This window comes from Mus musculus, chromosome 13 (assembly GCF_000001635.26).
Source record: "Mus musculus strain C57BL/6J chromosome 13, GRCm38.p6 C57BL/6J".
In the NCBI taxonomy this organism is placed as follows: Eukaryota; Metazoa; Chordata; class Mammalia; order Rodentia; family Muridae; genus Mus; species Mus musculus.
Genome location: NC_000079.6, coordinates 15914132 through 15930193, shown reverse-complemented (window position 1 = coordinate 15930193; position 16062 = coordinate 15914132). Strand labels below are relative to the sequence as shown.

Here is a 16062-nt window from a genome sequence, read left to right as displayed (position 1 = left end):
GGCTAGATGGGGAAATCATCTGGGAACCGCTTGCTTAATTGACAGGAGAGGAAGGTGGGGAAATCTCTCAACTGAAGCCTTGGCTCACAGCCTGTGTGGTTACTGGGGACTGTCATCAGGGTAGTTTCAATTGCTTGGTAAGGAAGAGGAATGTTTCTCGGTTTTCATGCTTGCGCAATGCAATTTCAAAAGTAAATGGGAAAAACTTCTGTGTTCATTCAACCCAGAACCCCAAGCTCATATGAAAAATCTATGGGTGTGCAACAAAGATGAAAATATATGATATGTCCTGGACAGTGACTAGAGTGACAGGATGCTTACTCTCCATGCTTTCCTTTGACAGTAGGCATTCGATACTGAGTGGCCAGAGGGAAAACAGGATTTGGTCCCAAATCACAGGGCAGAGTATGGGTGAGTCAAAATGTAGTGCAACTGAAGTGACAGAAAAGCCTGGGTATGGAAAACAGCACAGGATTGCCACTGTTGGTCTAGGACATAAAGAGGTCCCTGGAGTGGGGACTGATGGAGCAGAGACTTCTCCTATGCCTCCAAATAATGAGAGCACATGAGCAGGCAGGGATTTGAGTTGTTCAGAAGTGAAAGGTGACAGAAGTCCTGCTGAGTGCTGTTCACTCAATGTGAAATGCAAAAGAGGCCATTCTGGTTATGCAGGAACTTCCCTACTAAGACTACTATGTGACCTGAGATGTACAACGGAGTAAAGACAAGTCTGGACCCCTCTGATTTAGGCACAGAAACTGTAAGCTAATGAGCAAGTGAACCCTTGTAGAAAGAGCTACACTCAAAGAGAACCCAGCTCCCCTTTTCCTTACCCTGCCCTTCCATTAGCCTTGCTCCCTTCGTCCTCATTCCAACTCTCCACATCTCCCTCTCCTTGTTTCTATTTCCAGAATCTCAGCAAGTAGCCCATTTATGTAAATTCACAATTCTGTCATATCTCATTCTTCTCTAGAAAATTTAAAAAAAAAAAAAAGCAAATGAAATGAAAAAGACGGGAGAAATGTTGTAAATTCTGTTGTCTGGAGAGGCTGCCCAGTTTGGTCCTACACCAGATGCTTCAGGGATTCTTGACAGCTTGTTAGAAAGACACTTTAGACATCAGGCATTTCTACCATTGAATAAGAATCTGCATTTCATGAATTAGCACGTAATATTTTCAGATACTTATAAGGTACACACCACACAAATGTTTAACACATAACATTCGATGATCAACTCAGAGTAATTAGCATTACCCCTGATTCAAACATTTAAAATATCTCTTCTATCACTCACTTTTTAAGGGTAACCGTGAGCTACCAGGCTACTCCTAGAAGAGCAAGAGTGTTGATAGACTCAGTGTTGTATATGTCTTGTGCATGAGGCCATGTCTATCAACCAGAGCTGCTGTGAGTTCATGGCTGAAATTGCCATGTCATGTCCAAAATACATTGTTCTTCAGCTCTCTTCCCCATTCTCTGGCTCTTGCATTCTTTCCATTCCCTCATCTTGCATGTAAGCAATCACTTATTCTCAGTGTTTTGAACAACTATGTTTCTCTGCATCACCTGCTGCAAACAAAACTTTCTCTAGCCAAAAGTGGGAACCAACACTAATCTGTGGATATGAACAAAACAATTTAAAAAGAACAACTATAAGGCTTTTGGCACCACAACCATCTACCAAACTAATAGTAATACATTCCCCTCCCTCAAGGACTGTGATTTTGTAAGCTAAAAAACGAATCCATGGACTTTTACCCAGGCTGATAGAATCATATATAACTCCTCTTATTTGGAGTTGCCCTCAAATCTAGCTAGAAAGCAGTTGGATGACCCACTGGCATTTATACTACTATCTTGCCAGTTGGTATATTTTTTTTTGCTTCTTTTTTTTTATTAGGTATTTTTCTCATTTACATTTTCAATGCTATCCCAAAGGTCCCCCATACCCACCCCCCCAATCCCCTACCCACCCACTCCCCCTTTTTGGCCCTGGCGTTCCCCTGTACTGGGGCATATAAAGTTTGCAAGTCCAATGGGCCTCTCTTTCCAGTGATGGCCGACTAGGCCATCTTTTGATACATATGCAGCTAAAGACAAGAGCTCCCGGGTACTGGTTAGTTCATATTGTTGTTCCACCTATAGGGTTGCAGTTCCCTATAGCTCCTTGGGTAATTTCTCTAGCTCCTCCATTAGGGGCCGTGTGATCCATCCAATAGCTGACTGTGAGCATCCACTTCTGTGTTTGCTAGGCCCCGGCATAGTCTCACAAGAGAGAGCTATAACTGGGTCCTTTCAGCGAAATCTTGCTAGTGTATGCAATGGTGTCAGCATTTGGAAGCTGATTATGGGATGGATCCCTGCATATGGCAGTCACTAGATGGTCCATCCTTTCGTCACAGCTCCAAATTTTGTCTCTGTAACTCCTTCTATGGGTGTTTTGTTCCCATTTCTAAGAAAGGGTAAAGTGTCCACACTTTGGTCTTCGTTCTTCTTGAATTTCATGTGTTTGGCAAGTTGTATCTTATATCTTGGGTATCCTAAGTTTCTGGGCTATTATCCACTTATCAGTGAGTACATATTGTGCGAGTTCCTTTGTGATTGTGTTACTTCACTCAGGATGATACCCTCCAGGTCCATCCATTTGCCTAGGAATTTCATAAATTCATTTTTTTTAATAGCTGAGTAGTATTCCATTGTGTAAATGTACCACATTTTCTGTATCCATTCCTCTGTTGAGGGGCATCTGGGTTCTTTCCAGCTTCTGGCTATTATAAACAAGGCTGCTATGAACATAGTGGAGCATGTGTTCTTCTTACCGGTTGGGACATCTTCTGGATATATGCCCAGGAGAGGTATTGCGGGATCCTCCGGTAGTACTATGTCCAATTTTCTGAGGAACCGCCAGACTGATTTCCAGAGTGGTTGTACAAGCTTGCAATCCCACCAACAATGGAGGAGTGCTCCCCTTTCTCCACATCCTCGCCAACATCTGCTGTCACCTGAGTTTTTGATCTTAGCCATTCTGACTGGAGTGAAGTGGAATCTCAGTGAACCAGGACCACTCACCATCATCAGAACCCAGAACGCCCACTTCTCCCAGTCCAGGGCACCCTAACACACCTGAAAATGTAGACCTGGATTTAAAAGCATATCTCATGATGATGGTAGAGGACATAAAGAAGGAATTTAATAACTCACTTAAAGAAATACAGGAGAACACTGCTAAAGAGTTACAAGTCCTTAAAGAAAAACAGGAAAACACAACCAAACAGGTAGAAGTCCTTATAGAAAAACAGGAAAACACATCCAAACAGGTGATGGAAATGAACAAAACCATACTAGACCTAAAAAGGGAAGTAGACACAATAAAGAAAACCCAAAGTGAGGCAACGCTGTAGATAGAAACCCTAGGAAAGAAATCTGGAACCATAGATGCCAGCATCAGCAACAGAATACAAGAGATGGAAGAGAGAATCTCAGGTGCAGAAGATTCCATAGAGAACATCGGCACAACAATCAAAGAAAATGGAAAATGCAAAAAGATCCTAACTCAAAACATCCAGGAAATCCAGGACACAATGAGAAGACCAAACCTACGCATAATAGGAGTGGATGAGAATGAAGATTTTCAACTCAAAGGACCAGCAAACATCTTCAACAAAATTATTGAAGAAAACTTCCCAAATCTAAAGAAAGAGATGCCCATGAACATACAAGAAGCAGTTGGTATATCTTGCCTAACAGGTTGGTATTTGCTCTCAGGATTCACAGCCCAGTAATGTTTGATGACTTTTCTCCCCCCCGTGGATTGCATAGTGCCTTCTGGAACCAGGAAAGCTATCCAATGAGGAAGTAGCTTCTAACTCAGTTCCAGCATGATTTTTCTAAGTTCTGAAACCAAAACATGTGGTATGTTTAGAATTGTTTTCTCACTACTGAGCCATGGTGGGGAACCAAGAGTGAAACAATTTATAATTTCTATATGCTGATCCCATTCAGACTCTTCTGGCTATCTTGAAACATTTAATAAATTTTGGTAGATTATAATCTACTTACCATGCTATAAAATACTAGAATCAATTTTCACCCTTTTCTAAACACCTTTTCCCTATACTCCTAATGCCCTAATAGCCACTATTTGAATTTCTATTTCTGTGAAATCAACTATTTTTACCTCCCATAAATAAGAACATGTACTATGTTCCTCTACCTGCTTTATTTCACTAATAAAGTGTTAAAAAGTTTAAATATAAAATGCCCTTCAAAAGTGCGTGTCGTTCTCTTTGGCCTTTGGATACTGTTTTGGGAGCGTGTAGAACCTTTAAGAAGTACAGTGGAATTCAAGTGTATGAGAACTCATGAGCTGAGCCTTGAGATTTAAAGCCAGTCCTTTCTGTGCTCAAGGTTAGCCAAAATGTTAACTAAATCGTAGCCCCGTGGCTCCCACCACCATGCTTTACTGGTCATAATAGGTCCTATGAAATGAGAGGCAAAATAAACCATACTTCCTTTACGTTTTTTCTTTCTTTTTCCTTTCAGGCACATTGTTGCAGCAATGAGAAAAGTCACTAATGCTCAGAGCATCTCCTGGGTTGTGCAGGACCTAGATCCTGGTTCTTCCTCCCAGAACTAAGACTCAGATTTAGAATATATTTACAAATACCTTGGTAATTACCTTAGCTAGGCTCTTCTCTGCCTAGATCATAATGTATTATGGCCCATTTACTCTAATCTACATTTTGCCATATGGCTGGTTACCTTTGCTCTGGTACCATGTGTCTGTTTCATACATCTTCCCAGGCAAATCTCCTGAACCTGGCTCTATCCCAGAATTGTTTCTGCCTCCTAGATGCCCCACCTTCTATTCTACCCTTTCCTATCCTATAGGCCACAGAATTTTAAATTGACAGGTGATAGATCCATACAATATACAAGATATTTTCTCTACAGTGGTGTAGCTTCCTCTCAGTAAGTCTGTGTCACAGAGGCTAATAGCTGTCAAATACTAAGTTACACTTGACTGTATATTCATCTCTTCTTCTCTGGGGTCCTAGTGGTTGGCTGTAGATAGATAAAGAATAGCACAAAAGGTAAGCTAAAATTAATGTGTTCCTAATATATGATTAGTTTTCCACATTATGAAAACACAACCAAAAAAATAATTTTATAGAGCAGAAAGATTTGCTGCTTGGGAGTAGCTCAGTGGAAGAGCACTCATTTACCATACAAATGGTCTTGGATTCTTTCCCCTGAGGCCCCAAAGTAAAACAAGGAGAAAGAGTGTCTTGGGGTTAATGTGTTCAAAGGACCCATTCTGTATTCTACAATCACTTGGTTCCACTAGGTTTGGGGTCTCTGGCAACCCAGTTCATCATATTGGGAGCATATGACCAAGATGACCTTGTAATCTTATGGTATAGGAAGAGTTAAAGTCATAGTCTCACCTTAAGGTGATTCCCACAATTATATAACTTCCTTCCTAAAGGCCCTACCTTCTAAATATTTCCATGCTTCCCAATAATGCCATGTGCTATAGAATAAACCTTCAACACATAAGCCTTTAAGAACATTTAGGACACTACTCAAAGTATTCTCAAATCATGGCATCATTTGTGAGCTTGTTAAAATGCAAAATGTTTGGGTCTCTCCTAAACCTATTTCGATATTTTAAAAAGTTCTTTCTCCAGGTGATATGAGTGTGTACATTAAAGTTTGAGAAGCTCTTATCAAGAAAATGTTGACGTCATATATCCTATTCAGTGTTACCAACATAGTCCTTTATCCATTGTGCACTTTTCTATTTTAGAACAGTAGGTCAAGAAAGATTTGTTAAGAGCATTTACTGCTTTCAATTTATAAACTGCCTTTGTAATCAAGTTCTAGTTACCTGTGAACAGAGTGAAGAAACCTAGTCTACCCATTCACAAACTGTGGGCAGATAAAACTTATCCCAACAAGGTGCTCAAGCAAGACCCAAGATAGAAATAAACATCTCTTCTTTTTTTCTGCTAAAACATCTCAAAACAACAAAACAAAACAAAGAAAGCAAAAAACAAACAAACAAACAAACAAAAAAAACAGATTATTCCTATGTCTTTTCTGACTTAGGTAAGACCATAGCAATCAATCACAAATCATATTTTTTTTTCCAGTGAACACACATTTATTACCCATCTTTGCTACTTTTTGGCCGAGCCAATTAGATTCTTTGTGACAAGGGTAGGTTGAAGGTGTTCATGCAAGAAGAGAAAGTCTGCAAGGCTCTTGACCTAACATAGGTGTTCAGGAAGTGGTGAGTAGTTCCCAGAAAACAATGCAACAGTAACAACAACAATAATGTAACATCTCTTTCAGAGTAACCAAATGGCTTTCATGATTTGTGTTTAAGAAACATGACTTAATTCCCAATGAAGAACAAGAGGCTGAATTGTTTTTTTTCCCTCTATTTTTAAACTTCAGATGGCATTGGCTAGAGTGGTTGAGGGAAGACATTCCCCTCTTCCCTCTTTTCTTTTTTCTTTTTTTTTTTTTTTAGTTTATTAGGTATTTTTTTCATTTACATTTCTAATGCTATCCCAAAAGTTCCCCATACCCTCCCCCACACTCCCCTTCCCACCCACTCCCACTTCTTGGCCCTGGCGTTCCCCTGTACTGAGGCATATAAAGTTTGCAAGAACAATGGGTCTCTCTTTCCAATGATGGCCGACTAGGCCATCTTCTGCTACTTATGCAGCTAGAGACACGAGCTCTGGGGAGTACTGGTTAGTCCATATTTTTAAAAGAGACTTATATATCAACTCAGATTAAACTTTGTTACTTTTAGTCCTCCAAACTGTCCTCTGCAAATGTAAATGTTTTCCTGGCTTTTTAACATTATGTTGCTCTGATATGTCATCTGATATGTCAGCCCTACAGGTAGGACAGGCAAAGAAAAATACTATGACTTTTTGGATGTAGAAACAATTTAGTGGCATCACATAGCCATGTGTACTAATGCTTTTGATGCTCTATAGTTATTAGTAAGCCATTTAGATGATTCAAATTACTTTCTTGGTACACAACAGGATCCATACCAACCTCTGACAGGAGAATAAGGTTAGTCTCTACCTCACTTGCACCCTTCTAAACCTAAAACAAGGTCTTTGATCTGAGAGCGTTTGTGTTACTCATTTTCAGGCCAGACTTGTAGGATTAGTAGTAACTGTTGGAATATCTAACCTAAGAACTGTAAGCAAGTTTATTTGCAAGGAGAGTCAAACACTGATTTTCTTCAGGTTCTGTTTACAAGAATAAGGAAACATCATAAATACTAAGCAATGACCTCCAGAACCCAGAAGACTAAAGGATAAAGAAAAGGGCTCCTTATGAATTTCTGGTGGACCACAGTTGGTGTTCTGCTCAGTATCTAAGAGAGTGTTAGTCATCTCTGCAAGTACACGTGAACAACAAAAGGCTCAATTTAGACAAATATGCAATTGCCATTGGCTAGTTCACAAAAGACATCTCCACGGATTTCCTGTAACAAATGGGCAAAGTTTGAAATGAGAACAAAGAGTCTGTATTGGGTAAACTGGAAGAAACTGAATTGAGACTTAATAGGAAAGCATTTACAAACAAAAGCTAATAAAATCTAAGAAACCAACTGGTTCCAATCAGCCTGTACAACCTATCTTTCCAGCAAAACTTGGAGCACCAAAATGTAGAATAGATGAAAGAGGAAGCTTTGCCTCTTAAAAATAGCATTCTGGGTTGTGGCATTTTCCCAGGACTGGTTGACTATTCGTTATTACTATTTATGTGAAGAGTATTAAAGAAACATATGAAGTAATTCATACTGACTAGAACACCTTCCAGCTTTGGACTCATTTATATTTAAAACACATTTTGAGTGGCACGAAGTCAGCCAGATATTGAGTTCATTCTGGTGGCACAGGGCAGTTTATCTTATCTCATTGTAACTCACTGAAGAAGACAACGCTGCTCCAGTTTGAGTTACAAACAGGAAGATATTGATGCTATTTATAATTAGCTAAAAGGAAAAAAAGTCCCAAGCAGATTTAAGCTTGATCATAAGGAGAAAGAGGATTTTTTCCCCTTAGTCCCATTTCTTGTTCCTTAAACTACCCAAGCATGTTATAGTAAAATAGGAAATGTCATCTCTCTTCATGGAAATCAGATCATTTCACAAAGGATGATGTGGAAATTTGGCAAATTTCCATCAATACCTCTCAAACTGAAAACATGTTGCTTTATTCTTCAAAATAACCCTTTTTAAAGCAGAAGCTAAACTTTTCAATCTTTCACAATACCTTCAATAAACAAAATACCTAGCAAAGAAATCTAACCAAGGAGAAGACCTCTACAATGAAATCTTTTAAAATATCAAAAAAAGAAAGAAATGAAAGAAGACACAAGAATTTTGATAGATTCCCCTTCACATACTCATGTATCAATAGAGTTTCTATGAGTATGGCTATATTACCTAAAGCAATGCACAAAACCCAATGGCATTGTCATAATACTAGAAAAAGAAATTATAAAGTCTGTATAAAAACACAAAAACACCCTGAATAGCTATGGCAGTCTACAGTACAAAGAACAATGTCATAAGTGTCACACATCTTATGTCAAATTGTACTGCAGAGCCGTAGACAAGAATAACATGTCACCAGCACAAAAACAGACATGTAACACTGGAATAGAGCTGAAAGCTCACTCAGCAACAACCCAGGTTTTGACAAAGATGTCAAAAATACACATTGCAGAAAAAGAGAACCTCTTCAGCAAATGATTCTAAGAATACTAGGTATATACATAGAGAAGAATAAAACAGTATCTGCTTCTCTTACCTAGTATAAAATCAGTTGAAAATGGATCAAAAAAGTGGATATTATCCCAGAAACTTAGAATGTGCAAGATACAATTTGCAAAACACAAGAAAAACAAGAATGAAGACCAAAGAGCGGATACTTCATTCCTCCTTAGAATAGGGAACAAAACACCCATGGAAGGAGTTACAGAGACAAAGGTTGGAGCTAAGATGAAAGGATGGACCATTCAGAGACTACCCCACCTGGGGATCCATCCCATAATCAGCCACCAAACCCAGACACTATTACATATGCCAGCAAGATTTTGCTGAAAGGACCCTGATATAGCTGTCTCTTATGAGGCTATGCCAGTACCTGGCAAATACAGAAATGGATGCTCATAGTCATCTATAGGATGGAACACAGGGCCCCCAATGGAGGAGCTAGAGAAAGTATCCAAGGAGCTGAAGGGGTCTGCAACCCTATAGGTGGAACAACAATATGAACTAACCAGTACCCCCCAGAGCTCATGCCTCTAGCTGCATATGTAACAGAAGATGGCCTAGTCAGCCATCATTGGGAAGAGAGGCTCCTTGGTCTTGCAAACTTTATATGCCCCAGTACAGCGGAATGCCAGGGCCAAGAAGTAGGAGTGGGTGGGTAGGGGAGCAGGACAGGTGGAGGGATTAGTGAACTTTCAGGATAGCATTTGAAATGTAAATAAAGAAAATATCTGATAAAAAAGAAAAAAGAATGAATATCAAAATAGGATGGGTTGAGAAATGTCAATATTTTTATAACTATTATGATGGAAAGCTACCTCCTGGACTTTTGTCAACTTCTTGGCCGTCCTACTATGGTCAGCTTCATCAACGTGCTGAGAAAGGGGGGTGAGGAATTATGATTCCATTACCATGTAGTCATGACTGCAAACAAGCCTCCATCTGTAATTTAAAACATGTGAGTATCCACTAATCTATCTATCTATCTATCTATCTATCTATCTATCTATCTATCTATCTATCCATCCACATATATATGTATATAGGTTTAAATAAATTTCCTTTATTAGCAAAAAAAGAAAAGAAAATGGATCAAAAGCCTTTATGTAAAAGCTGAAACCATGAGGCAACTAAGGGAAAATGCTTTGAGAAGTAGGCAAGGACAGGGACTTTCTGGAAAAGTCTCTCAGAGCTCAGGAAATAATTGTAACCATTACAAATGAGATCGTATGTTGGGCATGGTGGCGCACGCCTTTAATCCCAGCACTTCGGAGGCAGAGGCAGGCGGATTTCTGAGTTTGAGGCCAGCCTGGTCTACAGCGTGAGTTCCAGGACAGCCAGGGCAATACAGAGAAACCCTGTCTTGAAAAACCAAAAAAAAAAAAAAAAAAATGAGATCATACAAAACTTAAAAGCTTCTGTACAGCAAAAGAAACTACCAGCAGACTGAAGAAGCAACTCACAATATGGGAGAAGACATTTGCCAACTATATGTCTGACAGCAGATGAACCTAGAATTTGTAAAGAACTCCAACAAGTGAAAACAAAAATCCAAGGATGGATTGAAACATAAGCAAAGTACAACATAGTACATCTATATATCATTGTACTTAACTTGTAATTTGCATATATGCATCATGTGTATGTATGATAATGCACATAAATAAATACAAATAACTACAAAGCCAATGATCATAGTTTAAAAAATAAAAACAAAAAGATCAGCCAAGAGAAAATGCTCCCAGCTGTCTGGAGTGTCCCACTTATGTGGCTTTTTTGTCTTCCAGAGTGTGATAAACACATTTGTGCCAATGTAGCAGTCTAACTCTAGCTGGGTTGTCCATAGGATTGGTTGGAAAGTCACTACATACCAGGGTCATTTGCATTACAAGTGTAGAGGTTGAATTCAGCTTCCAACCACCTGCCTTTCTACAGAGGTTGGTCTGATATCACATACCTTGAAGCTAACCTTCTAATCTAGAGGTTTTGGCACAGTTTGCCTCACCCTGAGTTTCTCATTAAAATAACTCTAGAGACCATCACAGGTCATTTCAGAACCATAACCTCGAGAGTCTCAGAGATTCACAAGTGTAACAAAGGCACTTGGGACCCCCAAGGTCCAGGGTTCCCTCTCATTTTCAGGTAGTCGTTCAACTTTCAGTCTTTTTAGAGACATCCATACTGATTTCTACACATCAATTTACAAATTTTTCAATATCATTCTTCTACTGTTCACCCCAGTCACGTGTTTTCTTGTTTTTAACCATTTTGATTGCAAGGACAAAGAATCTCATCCATCCACATAGAAAAATGAAATCATGGAATTTTCTGGAAAATAGAAGAAACTGGAAATTATCATCTTAAAGCCAAGAATGCCAGACTTAGAAGACAATGCCTTGCATTTTTTTCTCACATGCAGATCCCAGAATTTAACTTTTATATACTTGCAATATGTATGTGGGAGGGGATAAGCTGTGAAACTAGAAGTGAGATCAGAGATGGGAAATAGAAGTATTAGGACCAGGATGGGGAGAAGAAAACAGGAAAGGATGGAAATGGAATGCTAGAGACAGAAAAGCAGAGGGAGGACTGTCGGGGAAGAAGAGGGCCAAAGGAAGAGCAGGGAAGATGGAGGCAGAAAATAAAGTCTATCTCTGTGTGTATGCATGTGCGCTCGTGTGTGTGTGTGTGTGTGTGTGTGTAAATTCCATAATGAAAGGCATTACTTCACATATAATTTTATAACAAAAAAAATTTAGCTAGAATATTTGATTCAACATTAGCAATTTAATACCTGCTGTCTGAACCATAAACTTCAAGTATTTTACTCCAATTTCCTTCATTGTTCTATGTTAATATGACCTAGTGTTACATAATTTGGTTTTAATACAACCTCCATTGTAATTCTGTACTACATTTTGGATTTTTTAAAAACAATTTTCCAGATTACTGAATCTCTTTTCAAAAGTATCTAGCCTGGTATTTATACCAACCATCAAATGTTTCATTTAAAAGTCCCAACATTTTTTCTTGCTGTAGAGTTTTGAGTTTCTATTTATGTATTTATTATGTATATAGAGTTCTTTCAGCATGTACACGTGCACATCAGAAGAGCGAATCAGATTTAATTATAGATGGTTGTGAGACACCATATAGTTGCAGAAAATTGAACTCAGAACCTCTGAAAGATCTGCCAGTGCTCGTAACCCCTGAGCCATCTCTTCAGTCTCTCAAGTTTCTTTTTAATTAGACTTTTTCTTTGTTAGTAATGCTCTCTTCTTACATTGTAATTCATTTCCCTTTTAAAATTTTAATTTCAAAAATATTTCCTATTCTTTCTACTTTTGCATTAAATGGTAGCATGCTAATTCTTACACTTACCACTTCTGTTGTGTCTTCCTAATTTTTTTAATCATAGTTTATTAGCATTCATCCTTTGTGAGGATGATAGGTCCTGTGAGAAGCCTGATTGCTTCTGGTACTATCAATGAAAGGTATGATTCAACTGAGACTCAGGAATTTTATCAGCTTGCTTTTTAATCTCTCCCACAAATTCTCATGATAGAACTAAAAGCTTTGGTGTCATATCTCACACATGGTACTTGGGTCCCAGTAGCAAGGGAAGGAAGAAAAAACATACACAGGGAATTATGTTCAATGAAGCTGGGATCATGTGAGTTTCTCTTACTGCTTTAACTGAGACCTCGGCATGCTTACTATGTATAGCATAAGGGGAGCAGTTGGCTACTCTCTTTAGGGTATCTCTGTAGGAGCAGTCTTAGTCCATAACTATATGAGGAGAAAGCCACTGTTGCTAGTTTTCACATACACTGGGCCTTTTGCTTCTGGAGCCCTAGACAGACCTTGTTCATGGCAAAAACATTTACTTAGGACTGCCCCTTCTTTGGGTTCCTATACTCAGTACAAATATAATCTTTGTGTATTAATTATGACAAATCTTGTTACTTCTCGAGTCTTGTGGGTAGAATTTCTTCATTCTCTTTCATAGACACTTCAGTTCTCAAGATTCTTAATACAAAAAAGCTAAATTCCAGCTTTCTGTTCTTGTGAGAAAAGAGAACACACAGAAATCTGCCTTCCCTTGACCTGGTTCATCTCCATTTTGTCCTAAGCCTCAGGGCCTCTCTGCCCCTTCTATACTAGCATGGGCTGGCCATGTGGTTAGCTTCGCCTCTTTCCTGTCCTGGAGAAACTCCTCTTTTGTCCAGGGTACATAATAAGGGTTTAAGGTAGGATGTGTTATATTCCATTGTTCAATGTACAGATGTGCCTTTGCAGTCTGCTAGGCAGATACTTTGTCATTCATCCTCTGAGATCCTGGATGTGTTCATATTTTCACGGTGCTTAAAATACACTTGAGGTTACCTACTTGGTCATATTTCCAGTTTCATAAATTGTTTGGGTTGAGCACAAACAAGTATATCTCAACTAGTAAAAATCCTACCCTTTTTAGAAGTACAAATATTAGCAATTTGTATTCAAGTACAATGTAGTTTCCTAATGTCTTCATTGATGCATATGTATAAATACAATGGTCAAGAACAGAGTAGAAAAGAATGTTAATTATGTCATATATGATTATATATGCATAATCACATTACCATCCATATCTATAGAACTTCCTACATAGCATTTAAAGCTCAATATTTGAACTCAGCATTTGAAAACACAAAATACATCCTCCCCGTGTTCTCATGGCTATTTACAGATGTGCTGACTGATGGAGATATGAGTGGCTTGACAACCATGATTCCAGCAGAGACTCAACACAGCTATGCTCTGCTCTTCTGCTTCAGTTCTGATGTTGTAAGCAAGTCTCTCTTCACTGTGAACCTAATTCTACGCATGTTGTGTGTTTATACACTTTGTAGTGATTTTGGTGATTTTATGTTCTCTATGCATACTGGCTAAAAGGCTGTCTGGTGTTCTTAAACCTAAGAAGGCTATGGGATCTGTCTCCTGAAAAGTGTGTGTGTGTGTGTGTGTGTGTGTGTGTGTGTGTGTGTGTGTGTGTGTGTGCTATTTACTGTGAGTTAATGATAGATAGATAGATAGATAGATAGATAGATAGATAGATAGATAGAGATACACACACATACACACACACACATACATATAATTATATATGTGGGGGGTATAGTGTGTATATGTATATATAAATATATATGTATACACATACTTAGAGAAAGTATGCCGTTTTTAAACAGTTTTAAATATAATTCTGTGTTATATATTAATGTGTTGTTAAAGTGTTATGACCAGAAGCTCAAAAGCCCTAATTCTGTTTTTCTCCTTATAATGCCAGCTTAATGTTTACAACTTTATACAACATTACTAGAGCAGATAATGAGATCAGGCTTATATTCATATAAAGTAAGAGAAGGAGTTAGAGAGAGAATGAGTGGTTATAACACACTCACACACAAACATGTCTGGGAAGAAATAAATGATAGAAAAAAAGAGGGGAGGAAGGAGAAAAATCACCAGGGAATGGATGTTGATGATTTCTTTGAGGGGTAAAGTCCAGGCCTCACAGCTGTTAGACTGGTTTCCTTTGCACCAACCTCAGTTCCTTTCTATTGATATAGGTCTCCCTTAGGGGACACGCCGAACAAAATCTTCCAACCTAGCATGAGCACGCCCATGAATCATCTCCTCGGTAAGCCACATCTAGATGGTTTGATGACTGTGGTATTCCTTTGATTTTTCAAACTTCTAAAACTTTTCTGAAAGATGCATTTGTGTTCTCTCAGCTTATAAAGCATCGACTCCATTTCAGCTATCACAGAGGAAAAATTTATTAACATCAGTTAACATTTTTTAAATTAAGTAAAAGCTTGTACTTGAATAACAATTAATATTGGGGAAAGTAATTGTTTTTTGGTTAGGCTTTCAGAGTTCGGGAACAAACTTTAGGGGGAGGCAAGAGACCACACCCAGAGCTCACATATAGCAAGACCATAGGACTCACGGGGTTATGAACAGTGCTCTATATTTGGCTTAACAGATAGTTAGTTGTGAAATTAGAAAGCAATGTCTTCCCTTTCAATCTCTATAATACTTTTCCCTACGTCAATTATAAACATAACACTCTCTTTTCATTCCAAGGCTATAAAAGGCCATGAGCAAAGGTGAAGAAATTTACCAAGCATGGGAGCCCTAGTTTAGTCAACCTCAAATTTCCCTAACATAAATTCATGGTGTATCCATGGCACTATGGACAGAGATCCTGTGCAAAAAGAGAAAGTAAAGTTCAGGTCCAAAAGAGCACTACTAGTGGGTTTGCATTTGGGATGACATTTTCCCAGAAGAAAAACCATTACACCACTACCTCTGAGCATACCTAGTGGTATGGTCGATCAATATACTCCAGTGTCATAATCAAACAAACTACTTCCCAGACAGTTTATGATTTCAGAAATCTGTCTCCTCAATAGCAATTTAGAATCCAGAGAATGTTACTAAAGTTGCTTCAACCCTTGGTGGCTTCGACTCAGTCATGTTTTCCCACCCAAGGCTGGTTTCTAGGCCAACCAGTCTTTCCTCTCTGTTATATACAAGAGGAAGGAGTCTGTGTTGTTCTTCATTCTCACTTACAGGAAACAATGGCATGTTTCTGAGGCCAATTGCAGAGGTGATGTCAGAAAATGGTAGGGTTACCAGGAAGCAAATTACCAATCCAATGACAAAATTATCTTTATCCAAAAGTAATGAAGTTACACATTTATGGATGTTTCTGTGAGTGTTGAGAACAGCCTAAAGGAGAGAAAATTCATGAATTAAGAGCTGAGGGCCATATATAAGGAAGCTGCAGTGTTTTGAATAAAAAAGGCCCCTATAGGCTCATACAGATTGGCAGTATTGGGAAATGTGGCCTTGTTGAAGTAGGTGTGTCATTGTTGGAGGAAGTGTGTCACTGGGGAGTGGGCTTTGAGATTTCAAAAGCACAAGCACAGCCTAGAGGCATTATCTCTTCCTGCTGCCTGCTGATGCGATGTAGAACTCTCAGCAGTCTCTCCAGCACCATGTCTGCCTGGATGCTGCCATGCTTCCTGACATGATATTGGACCAAACTTCTCAAACAGTAAGCAAGTCCCATTTAAAATTTCCTTTATAAAAATTGCCATGGCCGTGGTGTCTCTTCACTGCAAAGAAATCTTAAATAAGAAGACAGAAGGTGGTACCAGGGACTTAGGGATGACTGTGACAGGACTGACAATTTTT

The 16062-nt window shown here is 38.8% G+C and overlaps 1 pseudogene across 1 annotated transcript in view; it reads left to right on the top strand.

Annotated features, from left to right (window-relative positions):
• Positions 1-16062, top strand: part of B230303A05Rik (RIKEN cDNA B230303A05 gene) — a 209872-nt pseudogene that overhangs the window by 93230 nt on the left and 100580 nt on the right. Inside the window, exons 2-3 of the transcript NR_155430.1 lie at positions 13547-13644; positions 14427-14497. The product of NR_155430.1 is annotated as an RIKEN cDNA B230303A05 gene (transcript). The remainder of the gene's footprint in view (positions 1-13546; positions 13645-14426; positions 14498-16062) is intronic.